A 16,225-nucleotide genomic window follows, 5' to 3' on the forward strand; every position below is an offset into this window, starting at 1 on the left:
GAAGGCAAAGCAGTCAGTGTGAGGCTCCTCCCCATCACCAGTGGGTTTGCTCCTCACGGGCGACACGTGAAAAGCCACTAATATGCCTAAGAGAAAATCTGCAAAGTTAAACGCTGATGCCTAACATTTAAAAAATGTTTTTCTAAGAGGTTTTATCATACTTGAAAATTTTTCACACTTTTGTCTTAATGCCTTATAAACCAGTCCACCTGAAGAATCAAAATGTACTCTGAGACATCATTGTGTCTCTCAAGAATGGGTAAATGCCACTACAAAAATCGAACATGACAACAAGGAGAGAAAAAAGCCTATTTCAAAGTGCTCGTTTCTAGGGAAGATGGGTATCTTTAAGGTTTGTCCCTCTGGCCAGCTGACGAGAAAGGCATGACAACATCCCTGCAACCCTTTACGTTATAATCAGGAGACTCCTGACCCAAGATCACATCACAGAGGGAAGCAGGGTGATGCCAAGGAACAGACCGAAAGGGTAGCCTCTAGAAGTCCGACTGGAATCCACTGTGCTCCTCCTGAACCCCAGGCCTGCGACGATGCTGGGCAATGCTGGTTTTCTTTCCTTCAGTTTCTGGTCCATCAAGAGAGACATCATAACGTTAAAGAGACAGCATTCTCATTGCAGTACCAAGTCTGATCCGGAGTACAGAACACTCTATGGTTATCAGTGTGGATTTCATTTGTCTCTACATTGCTTGCTCACATTCTTTTTCAGTTTTTTTCCTACTGAGGTAGTGTTTTTTGTTGAAATCTGCTTTATGTTTAGTTACATAAATGCTGTCAAATCCATAAAATTTTTCCCTTTGGGATTTCTGCCACATTTAGAGGGGCTCCAAAGCTGGCGATTAATCACCCCCTCAAACCGGCACAAATCAAGTCTCTCCCATTTTACAGAACAAGATGTCAAGAATCTGCGCTAGAACTTTTCTGCACTGAGCATGTTGCTCTAACTAAAAATTTTTAACACTAATAAATGCTATAGAAAACCGATAGACAAATTCAAAATACTTGTATTTTTTAAAGCCCTGGGAAACATAAGTAACTTCTTTAAATCACTAAAGGGATTCTTCTCTAGCTTAATTACTATATTTTGTTTTTAAAAAAATTTTTTTTTAAATCTAGAACTATCAGGGAAATGCTCTACTTACAAATTCACAAACTTGGTATTTCACAATTTCATTACCAGGATTTTCACTAATCAGTGAAATGAGGCTGCTTCTATCATGACTCGCTTATCTTGACTGGACTCAAAATTGCTCTCATTAACAAGCTAGACTCTTAGAAAACACTGATTTGTATAAGTGGTTAACATAGTTGAGTGCTTATTATGCGCCAGGTCCTGTGCTAAGTGTTTTATAGGGTCTGTTCTCCACTAACTATAAGATGCACCTGTTAAACTTAACACCACTTTACACTCCTGAAGCCAGTGACAGCTCATGGCATGTCATGTTTAACTTAGTCTTTTTCCTCCTGAGTAGCACATGAAGTAACACCTGACAATTATCCGCGCTTAGATCAGATGATACATGGAAGAACAACTCATTTCGTCTTCGCAGCAATCCTGAAGCTGATATTATTATCTCTGTTCCAAATGAGGCAGAATCTAAGTTAATGGTGGCTTTCCAGTCACAAAGCAAATGAGTACCGGGGCTTGGACTTAAGCCGAGGCAATGTGACTCTAGAGCCCCAGCCCTGAACCCACCTGCTGTCTGTAGGCCTACCACGCCAGAGTCTTACGAGAAAGTAGCAATTACCTCCTCTTCCACGCAGCCTCCTACTTCACTCCAGGTTCCACACCTACTGTTTGCAATCTGTATTCTCAGTAATCCCTGGGCACGCTAACTACAACGTCTTTCAAAACTTTTCCATTACTCTTGAACTTCCCCTAACACCTGCTGACTCCCTCACCTTCAGGGAGGATGGGCACAGGCCGATGTGAGCTCTGACCTGGCCCCATCCTGCTTCCTCCTGTTTCAACCCCACCTTGCCATAAAGGCATCACTACACTGTTCTGTCATCTGTGCTCAGGGTCACAAACTCCATCAACTGCTTGCTATTAACTGCTTTCCTTTAACCTTCAAATAGGATGATGTCTCATCTATTCTGAAAGACATCACTTGAAGGAGCATTAGAATCTATTCTGCAGCTCTTAGAATATTCAGTCTTTCTCTGCAACCACATTCATTGGTTTCTGACTTTTTCTCCTTTACCGTGAAGAATCCTTTTCCCCCTGCACACCTACTTCTGGAGCTGTTTCCCAGATCCTGGTTTCGCCACTCCTCTGACCCCACACTTTTCGTCCAGTTCCTTCTTCTGCCTACTTTGAATATGCCTCTGCTTTATGAATTCCCAACCATAGGCTCCAATGGAAAAGTCAGCCACCAGCTTTGTTTTCCTCCGCAGTCTCCCAGATTGGGCACACGACAGTCAAGTGTCCACACACTAAGCTCCAAGCTTCTCCGGAAATTTAGTCAGACTCCAACCTACCTGTGTAACACTTCTAGTTAATTCCTTGCCTTAAATTCTACACATCAATTCTAATTTGTTCTTAATTCTACAATCAGTTTTTTCCTATTAAGTACTGCTTCACTAATCTTCCAGCCACTGATTAGAAACTTAAGGACCAACTAGCCCTCTTTCATTGTTCTACAGCCACACAATCACCAAGTCTTTTTATCTTTTTTTTACATAAAATGACCTCTGTTTCCACTTCTACCTTCACCAGAGATTTATCATCACACAGTTAACTCACTGGCTTTCTATCTGCTGGTATCCAGGCTCTGTGCTCTCCAACCCAAACTTCATGTCTGAACATTTCCAGCGACTTTGCAAATGCTATCCCATTCTAGCAAGGAAAGGCCCTCAAATCCTCACCCCAACTGGACCATTCAAAGGTCTCCTCCGCCCTCCCTCTGCCCCTTTCTGAGCTCCACCGGGAATACCCCCTGGGCGCAGGCAGAAAGGCTCATTGTGCTCTGCAGCTCTGTGCTGCTCCAGATGACAGCCACAGGTGACTGCTGAAGCATGTGAGACCAAACAATGCAGTTTCTCAGTTGAACTAGCCACTTTTAAGTGCTCACTAGCTACTTGCTGCTTATTGTGTTAGCACAGACACAGAACATTTCCTACAGATACTCCACTGGAAAGTGCTGTTCCAGAGCTATTCGACATTTGTGCTTACATCCCAATCTCCATGCCAACTAGTTCCACCTATGCAAACCACACATGTCCTTCCCTACCACAGAGGTCTTCACGTGACTTGTCACACAGTTTACTCCTGTTAACCCTGTAACAATTCTTACATTGTTGTTGCATTTAAATGGTCTCCCCTCTCCCACCCCACACTAGGGATTGAATCCAGGGCCTTCACACTGAACTATTTCCTAAAACGTTTTTGTTTTTAAATTTAAGATAAGTGCTCACTGCATTGTCTAAGCTGGGCTCAAAACTCTCCCACAGTGCAGGATTACAGGTGTGTGCCACCATGCTACCATCTAATTATTCATTTTATATGTCTTACTAATTATTGAGCTTCTTAGAACTAATAAATATTCAAGGAATGAATGAAGCATATACTTATAATACTGCACCAAAGTTATCAAGTAAGGGCATATTTAATATCCCTCCTTCATTAAGAGATATTTTCTTTCAATCTAAACAAAAGATCATGCATTTAGCTAAGTGAATGACTTAATTTATGCTTAGTTATAATAGCTGAAGACGATTAGTTCGTTTTTCTTTCTTAGTGTTTGAAGTTAAAAGGACAAAAAGACATACAGATCTGAAATTTTTCATTTCGCATAAGTACACAGCAAAGAAACTACAGTAGAGAAGAGAAAAATGAATGAATTTTGAGTAACTATATCCTAATACAGACCATAAGAAAAAAGTATCTTTGATAAGGAAGCCCTAAAGTAAGGGGAAACCGCAAATCAAGCATTAAGAAATTATGTATGAAACATATTTTTTAATCAGTACTCTTTTATCCCCTTGTTCTTAAGTGTGACAGTGAATATTCATTTACATTCCAAGTGTAAAAGCATATATACATATGATTTATGGTTGTTTGTATACATGGCATGATAAAGAAATACGGTGAAGAAATTTCAACATATAGTAAAAGACATATTCCCCCCTTGCTTCAAACACACTTATTCTTTTACTGTAGTAAGTTTTAAAAATTTAAATATTAACTGTATTTTTCAATCACTCCTTGTATGTCTTTTCTTTTCTTTAAATTCAGGCACAAAACAAAAACACCAGTTAAAAATCACAAACCAGGTGCCAAACACTAAGCACCAAGCAGAAAGATTAGGCAGACTCACCTTCTAAAGAAGGAATCCTCACTAATGCTGTCCTTATAATAAAAATTACACAGATGCTACATTGGTCAAATACTGCAGTTCCCAGTACCTTTCTAAAACTCTAGTGTAGTCTCTGGGGTGAAACTGTTCCTGAAAGAAAGACAGTATCCCCTGCACAAATGAATGTTCTAGAGAGTGGGCTTGCTTCCGAAAGTAACAGCTGTAAATGTTGTTTTTCTTCCCGGATTTTTTTTCTTTTCTTTTTGGCCTGTAGAACTAACTATGGTATAAAATTGACACCACTTCAATGTACACATAAAGGAAGGGTTTAAATTAGATTTCAATGCACACTACTTAGCTTTATCTTTTTCTTAAAAAAAAAAAAAAAGCTATAGCACAGTTCATGTTAAAAATACTTAAGGTATCTTTGCCGCAAATCAGATCATTAGATTATACTGAATATTTGTACTACCTGATTATAGCAGAAAATGCATACAGAGAATCAGACTTCAGCTGGAGCAAGGAAATGACCCTTTTGTTTTCAAAATACACCCTGCAACCTTAGTACCAAAAACTAAAGCCACAGCAGAAGTATCAGTGCATTTCATCAAAGCCATTTTATGACTTACAGTGATTCTTTTCTCCTCCTTTTTATAGTTAAATTATCCTTCCTTTTCAGACCTTTCTCAATGTCTAAGTAGTCCCCTGTAGGCCTTCCTAAAACTGCAACTCTAGCTTTGGGTGCGAAATCTAATCTGTTTCTGAGAGTCAAGAGAGAAGACTTATGTATTTCTTTGTAAGTCAGAACTGTCTGATTTTATTTGAAGGATGTACAAACTTGCATCTCCCATTTTCTAATAAGGTCCCGCTGATTACATTAGACCTTCGCCTTTTCTTTTCCATCTCTAAAATGAAAAAAGAATCAATTTTAATCTGTAGAAAACAAACATCTCTCTATGATTGTCAGACTTGATTCCTACTTAGCTCAAATAGTATTAAGTACCAAATGCCAGCAGCGTGCCAAAAAATTCTCTTTTTCTCTCCTCTCCAAATGATACCGGGTAAGCTCAACCCAAAGCCTCAGCATTACAGTGAGCATGGGAATAAAAAAGAAACACATGACTGTTCACCAACACTTAGACGGAGAAAGGCTTGGCTTCCCTGCTCCCAGTCACCAGATGGGTGACTTCTGTCGAGCCAGGTATCTTCTCCAGGTCTCAGGTTCCTCACCTTAATATAAAGCAACTGCATGAGGAAATCTCTGCAGCAGCTCTGAATACCACATGCTGTATCTGTATTCTACAAATGGGAAATTTAAGTATTAATGTTTATGGATGCACATGGCAAGGCAAGTCCTATAGATGCGTCACCAGAAAGGTCATGCAACTGGGGTATTTAAGTGGACACACAAACTCATCAGTGTGTATCAACGTTTTTGGATAGGAGGCTGGGATCCACAATAGGGTCCACAGTTTCATCAGATTCTTAAACAGCCCTGTCTCGCTGACTCCCCCCTCAGAGGAACAAGTGAACTGTAACATATCACACAAGAGTAGACACCAAATACTGAAAAAAAAATATTCAAAGAATTTGCAATGAACTAAATTCTTATCTCAAGATATACTGTTTAACTGCGCAGGGAAAACAGAATAATTTTGATGAAACAGATAAACTGAGGTACTAGAACTTTCCTTGTCAGTACTATCAGTTTGTGATCATACACGAAAACAAACACAGGAGGGAAACAGTGGGAATTATGCAGAAAAGCAGAGATAAAACTAACCGGCTTTGAAATTCATTACTTTTATGTCAGATTTATTCTTTGAATCATGTGCTATTTAGATAAGTACTAATTTTATCCCCCCCCCTCAAATGCTTAAAGATGGCAGAAAAACAGGCCAGAAAAATCACAAAGAGGGCTGTTTTCAAGACCTAAAATATAAAAGCAAAGTGACAGCTAGCCTGGGATAGCGAAGCCCAGTAGCACAATGCCCATGGGAGAACTCTGGGTTAAAACTCCCAAAATGCAGTTCAGAACGAGTCAGACCGCCTTATTCGTATCCCAACTAAGATTATAAATAATAATCGCTCACTAGTTATGCAGCCCAGGGCAAGACATTGAATCACTAGCCTCAGTTTCTTTTCCTATAAACGTGGTAACAGTCCTTAGAAGTTTTGAAGCCTACATGAGACTGTAACTATTACAAAAAATGCCTGGCACAAAATGAAAATGCAGAAACAATTACTGGCAGTATCTCTTCTGTCCAATGATCTAAATCAAATTAACGATCCACGACACTAACAATAAATATCTACAGAAAAGTCAACTTCATTTTTATCCAGTAGCTTCAACCATCACTTCCAAACCATCTTTTTTAATAAAAACCGGTAGTTGATAATAAAATTAACAGGTACACATAACTTTTCTTGGACCCTACAGATTGATTAGAGAGGGAACCAGTGAGAACACACATAAAGGTCCTGGGTGGCGCAGTCTGGGACACTGATGGCGAACCTTTTAGAGCTTTCAGTCATAACACACCCCACACTGCAGCACACGTATGGTAAGTTTGCCATCACTGGTGTTGCAGAACTTTCGGGGATGTGGGCGCTCTACTACATACATAATCCAATATGGGGGCCTTGACCCGATATACAGAATCCAATTATGTGGCCACTGAGCATTTGAAATGTGGATACTACTGGGGAAAATGATTTTTTTAAGTTTAATTTTAATTTAAACCAATAGATATAACTTTTTTCTTTCTTTCTTTCTTTTTTTTTTTTTTTTTTTTTTTTTTTTGGTACAGGGATTGAACTCAGAGACCTTACACTTGCCAGGCAGGCACTTAAGCCACTGAGCTAAATCCCTGGCCCTGCTATGGCTACTTTATTGGACAACACATTCTTGGAGATCCATCAACTGAATAAAGATTATAGAAATTTACAGAAATACGGGTCTTCTCCTGATTTGCTCATAAATTCAATTCAAAGTTTTGTTTTCAGTAGAGGCCTAGTACCTATGATCAGTTCAAGAAATAGCATTTTATCTCACTCATACATCAGTGCAGCACAAACTCAACGCTAGTAACAAGATCAGAGATAAAATAGGTGAAACTCTGATATTTTAAAGGTCCCTAAGGCCAAGTTAAATTCAAGTTCACACAAAGCATGATTTATTACACGGACCAGAACTATGAAGGTCCTTATCAAAGCACCCCCAAAATATCTGACTCTACACCACCAAATGGAAAGCTACTTATTCAGTGAAGACTGCTCACATTTATCTTCAATTTTTTGCCCCAGAAATTCACAATTCTGTGGTTTCCCTCTTTCAGAAACACTGGTATTCTCTGCCATCTCGGCTATTCTGCTATAACAAAATCCATGTACCACCCATATCTGAAGTATAACGCCAGACTCCTGCTTAGCTGCCCCTGTAATATGGTTTAATTATGATGACTGAACTAATAGGCTGACATCATAGACTTTTACAGGCTGACCCCATGTCATCCTGATGTATCATTTTGCACCAGTTCAGTGCTGTAAATCAATTTAAGATCTCAAGCAGGTTGAAAAGGCTGGTAATGATGCTTTCTCTGCCGTCTCTGGAGACTCTACATTATACACAACTTACATTATTTATAAGGCCTCAGTGATGTCTCCATTAGCCTTGTGAGACTACACAAATGAGATCTTTTATACACATGCAACTTGGCCTTGCTTATGTAGGCCACTGCAGCTTAAATACGCTTGTCTAATTACACTCAGGTTGATTCTTTTTCTATTCTACTTAGTTATTAAATTTTATCTTGAACCCAGAATAGCTAGAAATCAAAACTACACCAAAATTTAGTTTTTAAATAATAGCAGTAGCTGAGAAAGGGAGAATTACTTCCTCTTATTGCTTTAATGAACTTAGCAGGAAAAAAAATTGTGTTCCAAGAAGTGTAAGAAGTTAACATGTATTACTGCCTTTTAAAAAAATGCAAAGGCTATCAGCTCTTCAAACGATTAAAACCAAAGGCAAAAGAAAAAATGTATTTGGTTACATACCTATGGTTGCAGGGGTCAAAACTAAATCAAGGACAAATCCCTACCCTCAGAAGAAACCTGATCCTGTCTGGATCCCCTGGAGGCTCTGGCATCACCCACCTCCAGAAAAATCATCTCTCAGGACCCCGTTTACAGCTTCTCCAGAATTGCAGTGTTACACAAATGGTACACCACCTGCACTGAAATATCAAATAACTGCAAATGGGAACGAGGGAGGGAGGGAGCGAGGAGGACAAACACTTTAATCAGTACAGCCTATTTAGGCCTGGCACCTACATCAGAGTAATGCTGATGGGAAAATATTTACACCAATTGAAAACGCTGGGGCAGTCAATGCCGGTTCTGCCTGGATTATTTTTTAAATAATGGTTCCAATACAGCTAGCTCACTTGCCTCCAGTACAATTTCAAGGGGGTCATTATAAACAAGATGAAAAATGAACCTAAGAAGGGAACAGTTTTCTCATTGTATCGCTAAGGTGTGGGCGCTTTACTCATGGCAGGCAATTCCAGCGCGACAGGGATGTTCTAAAACGAGGGCATCCTGTGATTTCACCGCTGAGCGTGTCGCCACAGGAAGACACAGCAACAGAAATCCCGCAACTTCTGCATCACCCCGCACTTTGAAACTTAAGATACAATGGAAAGAATACAGAGGAGAAAAGAAAAAGGCCGGTTGTCACAGCACTCACAAAAACTGATGCTTTCTCAGGAGATGGTTCTGAGGCAGGCCTGGCTTTTCAGAAGGAAAGCTCCTTACTGGTTATCTTGCATGGTGTATTTTTCTTTTCTTTCTTTTTTTTTTTTTTTAATCGCATGTGCCTGAATAAACAAAAGCCGCAGCTACTGTAGGTGTGAGACCTGGCAGGCATTTGTTCCTCCTCCCTTCCCAAAGATCACCCAGGAACCCTCTAAGTCTCCACGCACACTCAGTAACTAGGAAAACAAGTCTCTTTCACACCCACCACCCGCACCTTGATCCACAAACAACCCCCGAGCAACACTAACAAAGGCAGGGTGCAGAGTAAAGGAACAGTTGTTCCACGCCGAACTGAACTCACGAAATCACAGGCAGTGAGGCCATCGAATCCGGTAAAGGGAAAGGAATGAGCCGACACCGGGAGACGCAGGGGATGTAGGCGGAAGAGGGGAGAAAAAAATTACGCGCCGCCACCGCCAAACCTTTGAATAAATTAGAGGGAATTTCGGTGCGAACTTTCCTTGACCTCGACCCCCAACAGACTGCCCCGAGCACAGAAAGGAGCCCGCGCGAGATGCCAAGGGGCCCAGGGCGCCGGTGTCCCCTCCCCGAGGACCCCCCGCTGCCCCCGGCGCGGAAAGGGCAGCGCCGGCCGCGGGGCTCGGACTCCCCGCACGGGTCGCCCCGCCGGGCCGGCGCGGGACACAATGGGGCCGCGGGCCGCGCGCTCGGGCCTCGGCCGGAGAGCATGCAGCGGGGCGGCCCGGAGGTCCTGCGGCGGGCAGGCCCGGGGCGAGGCTTCCCCGCCGCCGCGCACCCCACAAAGCCGCAGGGAAGCAGCGGGGCGAGGGGCGGCCGGGCGGGGGCAGCTTCGCTCTCGGCGCTCGAGCGGAGGCGCCATCATGGTGGGGTCCGCGGCCCGCCCCACGCGAGGAGGCGCAGGGCCGGGCGCGCGGGGACGCGGCGGAGGGACGAGGGATCCAGCCCGTCTCGCTTTACCGGCTTGGCGGCGCGCCCATCCGCGCGGACGCACGAGGCCCCGGCGCGGGGTCCCGCGACCCCGCTCGCTGCGGCCGGGCGCTGCGCTGCGCTCCGCTCGGCTCCCAGGTCAGGTCTCTCCCCGCGCCGCAGCCGGGGCTCCGCGGCTCGCCTCGCTGCTGCCGCCGCCGCCTCCTCCGCCGTCCGCCCGCCCGCCCGCTCGCTCCCCGAGCCTGGATTGATCTGGTCGCGCTGGCGTCAGGGAGTCGGAGCCGCCCAGCCTCCACTCCTTCGCTGCCAATACCCGGCGCACTCGCCCGCCCGCCCGCTCGCTCGCTCGCTCACACGCGCACCCGCGCGCCGCCGCCGCCGCCGCCGCCGCGCGACCAGGGATCCTCTCCAAATTCCCGGCCCGGCCTGCGCGAGCGCGGCGCAGCGGGGACCCGCAGACGGCGCGGGGGAGCGGCCCGAGCCTCCGCCCCGGCCCCGCGCCCCGCTGAGGCCGAGGGGAAGCCGCTCTCCGGCGCGGTGGCTCTCCCAGCCCTGCCTCCCTGAGTCCGGGCGGAGCGGGCTTGCTGCAGTGTCTGCTCCTCAAGTTCCATGCTCCGTGTGTTTATTTTCTGAAACGTTCATTAACGCGTCCGCCGCGTCGTCCTCCAAAGGCAGAATGCATTTTGGACTCGCCTTTTTGTGTCTGGTTTTCATTGCTCCTCATTCATTCCCCGGTGATCTGCAGGCCCCAGAATTGCATAGCCCATTACCTACCGCCTGCGTGATTACCAACTCCCGCGTTGATAAATGCGTCAGGGGGCAACCGGGGTCCTCTAATTTGGTTGGGTAAACTTTGTTGGTCCAAATAATGACCGAGACCATGGAGAGGTACAGTCTCTCAACAACGCTTCAATTTTTGGTCCGGTTTCTACAGTTTTTAGGTGACCCAACCCTCCCCCCAACAAAAGCAATTTGAACTCCTATCTACCTGATGATCTGCATAGACACTGAAAATATCTTTTTGCAACCGTCAACATTTTCCCTTGGGTGGGTGTCTGGCATGAAGTCTTGGATAATTACCATAATGTTGAGTTATGTTTAAAGATGACTTGTTCTGAAGAATAAATTTCACATAAAGCAAGAGTCGTTACCAGAGACATAAAGAAAATATCAAAGACCACGGTAAATTAATGGTACTCTCCAGTTATTCCTGTACCTTTACATGTCTAGCATTCCATTTAAAACTCTTACTCATTAATGATTTAATTATTATATCTGCATCCCACATTTAATTATTCAAAAGAAATGCAACAAACCCCATAAAATACCATTTATAAATTATACATCAGAATATTTCTGCTAATTAAATTCCTTGCTTTATTAAACTATTTGAGCACTTACTGGTCAATTCTTGGACCTCATCTGATTTTCCCTAAAAGCAGCATTTGGCACGGTTGGTCGTTCTCTGCTTCTTGGAGCAACAGCCAGAGTAAGCCTTGTTAAATGCCACTCCGATCAAGTCACTCCCCTGCTCGGAACCCTCCTTGGATAAATAGAATGAGGTATATCCATACAAGGGGACATTATTAAGTCATAAAAAGGAAACACGGGCTGCACAGATGGACCTTAAGAATACTCTGCAAAGTAGAAAGTTGATGCAAAAACACATTTTGTTCCCTTCCTTTACGTGAACTATCCACAACAGATAAGTCGATAGAAACAAAAAATTTGGTCATCACCTGCTGTTGGAAGTTTGAGGGTTCTAGGAGTAAAAACTAAACCTTGTGGGGTGATAAAAGTGTCCTAAAATTAGTTTCTTGTGCTGGTTGTAAAACCCTCGATATACTAAAAGCCATTGAATTGTGAGTGAATTATACAGTATGTGAATTTTGCTCCTGTAAAACTGTTAAAGACAGGACAACCAAGTGGAACATATGATTCTTCCTTGGTCATGAAGGGGGAAGCTGTAAAGTGACATTTATAATGTCATTATAAACTTTTTAAAAGCTATAGATGGCCTTTCTTAGTGCAGTCCTCATGGCCCCAAATGGTAATTATTAATATTATATACAGTATGAAATTTATTTTGCCCCTTGTGCAAGTTATTTAAGTGGTAATAAAATTTTGTGAACTCTTTTTAAAAGTGCCTTATTGAGACAGTTGTAAAAACTTGAATGTGGACTGTCTATTCATACCATTGTATTACAGTTTTTAAACATTCCTCCGCAGTTCCCCATTTTACCCAGAATAAAAGCTCTCACAATGTGTGTAAAACTTTCATCTTCCCTCTCCACCCTCCTTTAGTGCTCTAACCTAGGCCCCTACCTTCTCTCCTGTTCCCTGCTGCAGATCATCCTAGCCTCCTCTGTCTTCTGAAACAATCTCAGGTCTTGTGCATTAGCTGTCCCTGCTCTAGAAAGCCCATCCCACGCAGGCCCACTGGCTCATTCTCTCGCTTCCCTCTTATGGTCCCTCAGAGTGGTGTGTCCCTGGCTACTGTCAACACATATCTCCCACCCTCCTCACCTTGTCACACACACATTTGATATCCTCTTTTCCTGATTGGCTGTGGATGTCTCACATGACCTGTGTTGGGCTTTCTAATACTGTAACTGAAAACAACTGAGATAATCAGCTTATAAAGAGAAAAGAGGTTATTCTGGCTCATGGTTTGAGGAGTTCCAGTCCATGGTCATTTGGCCCTGTTGTTTTGGGGCTTGTTGACAGCAGAAAGTACAGCACTTCAAGGTAGCTAGTCAGTGGAGGAGTAGGAGAAGGAAAAAAGAGAGGGAGAAGGAGGAAGAGGGAGTGAGACAGTTTGTGAGAGAAAGGGATGGAGGGAGGGAGAGGAAGACAGATCCCACAATCCTCCTTAAGAGTGAGACCTAAAAACTCCCACTAGGTACTACTTCTTAAAAGTTTCCCCTTCCTCTCAACAGGGCCAAGCTGAGGACCAAGGAATTAACATCTCGACCTGTGGGGAACATTCCAAACCCAAACTAAAGCATAGTCTAATTGCTGAGCTAAAAGAGCAGAATTCTTGGCTTGTTGTGTTCACTTCTGTCATCCCAGTGACCGATGACGTACCTGGTATCTAACAGGAGCTTATGAAATACCTGTGGAATGAGTGAATGAATCAAGCACTGTCCTAATGTTAGGGGACGCTCTAGCAAGCAAAGCAGGTGAAATCTCTTGCCCTCATCAAGGGAAACAGATGATAAATAAATACACAGATATATTAGGTGGTAATATCAGTGATGGAAACAGCAAAATAAAGAGAGGTTGGGAATGGAGGGTGGTAACTATTGCTGTAGGGCAGGGCAAACCTCACCAATAAGGTGTCCTAAAGGAAGAGGAAGAAGCTGGGTGAGCTGAGGGATGGGTTTCCAACTTCCTAAGTAGAGGGAAGAGAAAGTCTACTTCAGCAATCCAGGGATGAATGCAGAGATGCAGCAAGGAGCACTGAGTGGTGGGAAGGGCAGTGTGGGATCTGGGTGTGCACGGCCCGGGGGCTGCAGACATGGAATGACGGAAGGAAAGACAAGAGCCTGCTGGGAGAGTCTGAGAGAGAATGGAGTATGAGGCATGGCAGAACTTCCGGGCAACCCTGTCAAAGTCCTGTTGGAGCTTAGCCCAGTTTAGCATAGCTGTGGATTGTTCTCCTGCCTCAGTCACCCTAAAGAAGCAAAGATGGAGTTAACTAGGACTGGGGCTTTTGCAGGTGGGTGTTATACAGGGCAAATATGTCAGGGAACGGAAGGAACAAACAAGGGTGTGACACAGGATGGTGTGTGACAAGGAGAGAATGAGGACATAAAGGAGTGTGAGAAGCTGGTAAGATGACAGGGTCAATGATTGAAGGTCCTAGTGAGCCCCGTAAGTTGCTAGAGTTGAACCTTTTATAAAAGCCAGGGTGTGGTCTGATAATGGGATGCTCAAAACGTTGCTAAGCATTCACCTGGTGCAGTGCTAAGCACAGAGAGACATCCTCTCCTGGTAGTCTCCGAACTTTCCTGTGCTGTCTTCTTCAACTTTGCATAATGTGATGATTAATGTTGATTATCAATTTGGCTTGAGAGATGCGAAAAGCACACTCGTGGATGTGCCTGGTGCTAACTTTGGAAACATACAGTGTCTCACCCGCAGTCCCTTACTCCTGCGCACTCTTCTCCTCTGCTCTGCTTCCTAGACATCACGAAGTGAGCTGTTCCTGCTCCATCTTCCCTTCCACCGTGTTTCTGCTTTGCTGCCAGCAGACTGTAGACTGGCTTCCCCAAAACTGTGAGCCAAAATAAAGCTCTCCTTTACATGGCAGTATCAAGTGTTTGGTCCCAGTGACAAAAAGCTGCTCAACAGAGATGAGATCAGTGCCTACTGTATTAGGGTTCGTGGGTGACAAGAAGACAATAATATTGTCCAAGATGCTGGGTGCGGTAGCACACACCTGTAATCCCTGCAGTTGTGAGACTGAGCCAGGAGCACTGCAGTGAGCTCAAGGCCAGCCTGCACTACAAAGTGAGACTATGTCTCAAAACTTTTAAAAAATGAGCATGACGGGCTGGGGATTTAGCTCAGCGGCATAAGCACCTGCCTTGCAAGCAGGCGGTCGTGAGTTCGATCCCTGGTACCAATAAAAAGTTAAAAAATGACCACGGTAACAACTATGAAGCTCACATTCACATTTGCTATTTATCACTCATTGTTTTGAGCCCCTTGCATGTTATGAACTTCTTTATTCTTCAAAACAAACTCAGGCCATAGATACTGTTTCTTCTGCTTTCAGGGTGAGGAAACTGAAGCAGGGGCATGCCCCCAAGATCACACAGCAACTGTGTGGATGCCTCTAAGGTACTTGACATGGTCTCTGGTGAACTGTACACATTCACTACAGGTGGCTACTGTCTTCACTAAATTTCATGGTGCCCTGCTGAGAATAAAATTGGGATCTCCAGGGAATTAGTCAGTTTTTGAAAATCCCTATATGATGTCCAGAAAAAATTCCACAGCTTTGCTTCCAGTAGCAGTTTATGCTAGGTCTGTATCAGTTGGCAAGTTTTCCCACATTAAATGATTGCCTTTGGCTGCCTTTAGCATAAAATCTAAATAACTGTGGCCTAAACAAGATAGGAGTTTGTCTCACCATGTATGTATGAAATAAGAAATCCAGTGGTGGGAGACAGCTCAAGGGTGTTAGGGCCAAAGTGTTTATGATTCATTTTTGCTTCAACCTTAGGGTTGATTACAAATGGCTACTGTAGTTCAAGTCACCATAGAAAAGAAAAAGGTAAGGACAAAAGAGGCGAGCTCAGTCTAAAGCCCAGGAAGATGTTACTCACCAACACCATCTTTTACAGCTCTCTTTGCTACTACAACATCTGCCTAGCATCACTGGTGAAAACTCTTTTATGGTCTTTTTGATTTGCAAAAATGGCTGGAAAATGTTTGTTATTTTTTAGTGTGAGAAAATTGTTACTGCAATAAATGGAGGAAGAGAGACAGAAAGTGAAGGATGAATGAAGTATGCTCCAAACGATTTACGCTGGTCTTTAAGAGATAATGGTTCTGCTTCGGGGTTTTGTTTTTTGTTTGTTTTGTGAACTTTTTTAATGCACTGGTTACCTGAAGTTGGCATATCCTGAAAGGAGGCAGTAAGAAGGATGAATTCAAGAGCCAAACCAGAAACCGAAAAGTAGGCCTCAAGAGTTGTGAATAGTGGGGCAAGAGGTTTAGCTCAGTGGCATAAGTGCCTCCCTTGAAAGCAGGCAGTCCTGAGTTCAATCCCCGGTACCAGGAGAAAGACAAAAAAAAAAAGTGTTGTGAACGTGAACCCACCTAAGTCATTTTGCCTGTGAGATAAAAATGCATTTAGGATCTTTAGAAATAAGCACTGGAAAACAGGTCATGTACCAGTGCTACAACATGTACCTTAGACATTTCTTTTAAAATTTTTACTCTTTCTGACTTACTTGAATTATCTGACTATAGTACTGATGATAAAGGAATTTCAGGGGCTGGGGATTTAGCTCAGCGGCATAAGCACCTGCCTTGCAAGTAGGCAGTCGTGAGTTCGATCCCTGGTACCAATAAAAAGATTAAAAAAAAAGAGAGAGAGAGAGAGAGAGCAAAACAAAACAAAAAAATAAATAAAGGAATTTCATTTGAAAATAAAAGCAGTGATAAACAGT

The 16,225-nt window shown here is 43.5% G+C and overlaps 1 protein-coding gene across 2 annotated transcripts in view; it reads right to left on the reverse strand.

Annotated features, from left to right (window-relative positions):
- The window catches only part of Smad1 (SMAD family member 1), a 74,137-nt gene extending 63,816 nt beyond the window's left edge, over positions 1-10,321 (reverse strand). Inside the window, exon 1 of one of the 2 annotated variants that reach the window (XM_063260818.1) lies at positions 10,071-10,321. The gene's annotated coding sequence lies outside the window, so the exon portion shown is untranslated. Of the gene's footprint in view, positions 1-9,063; positions 9,194-10,070 lie in introns of those variants that run through there. The other variant, XM_063260819.1, reaches the window with a different exon arrangement.
- Positions 10,322-16,225: the final 5,904 nt, after the last annotated feature.

Source organism: Cavia porcellus, unplaced genomic scaffold (assembly GCF_034190915.1).
Source record: "Cavia porcellus strain 051 isolate PalLab524CR breed Dunkin Hartley unplaced genomic scaffold, mCavPor4.1 scaffold_14, whole genome shotgun sequence".
Taxonomy (NCBI): Eukaryota; Metazoa; Chordata; class Mammalia; order Rodentia; family Caviidae; genus Cavia; species Cavia porcellus.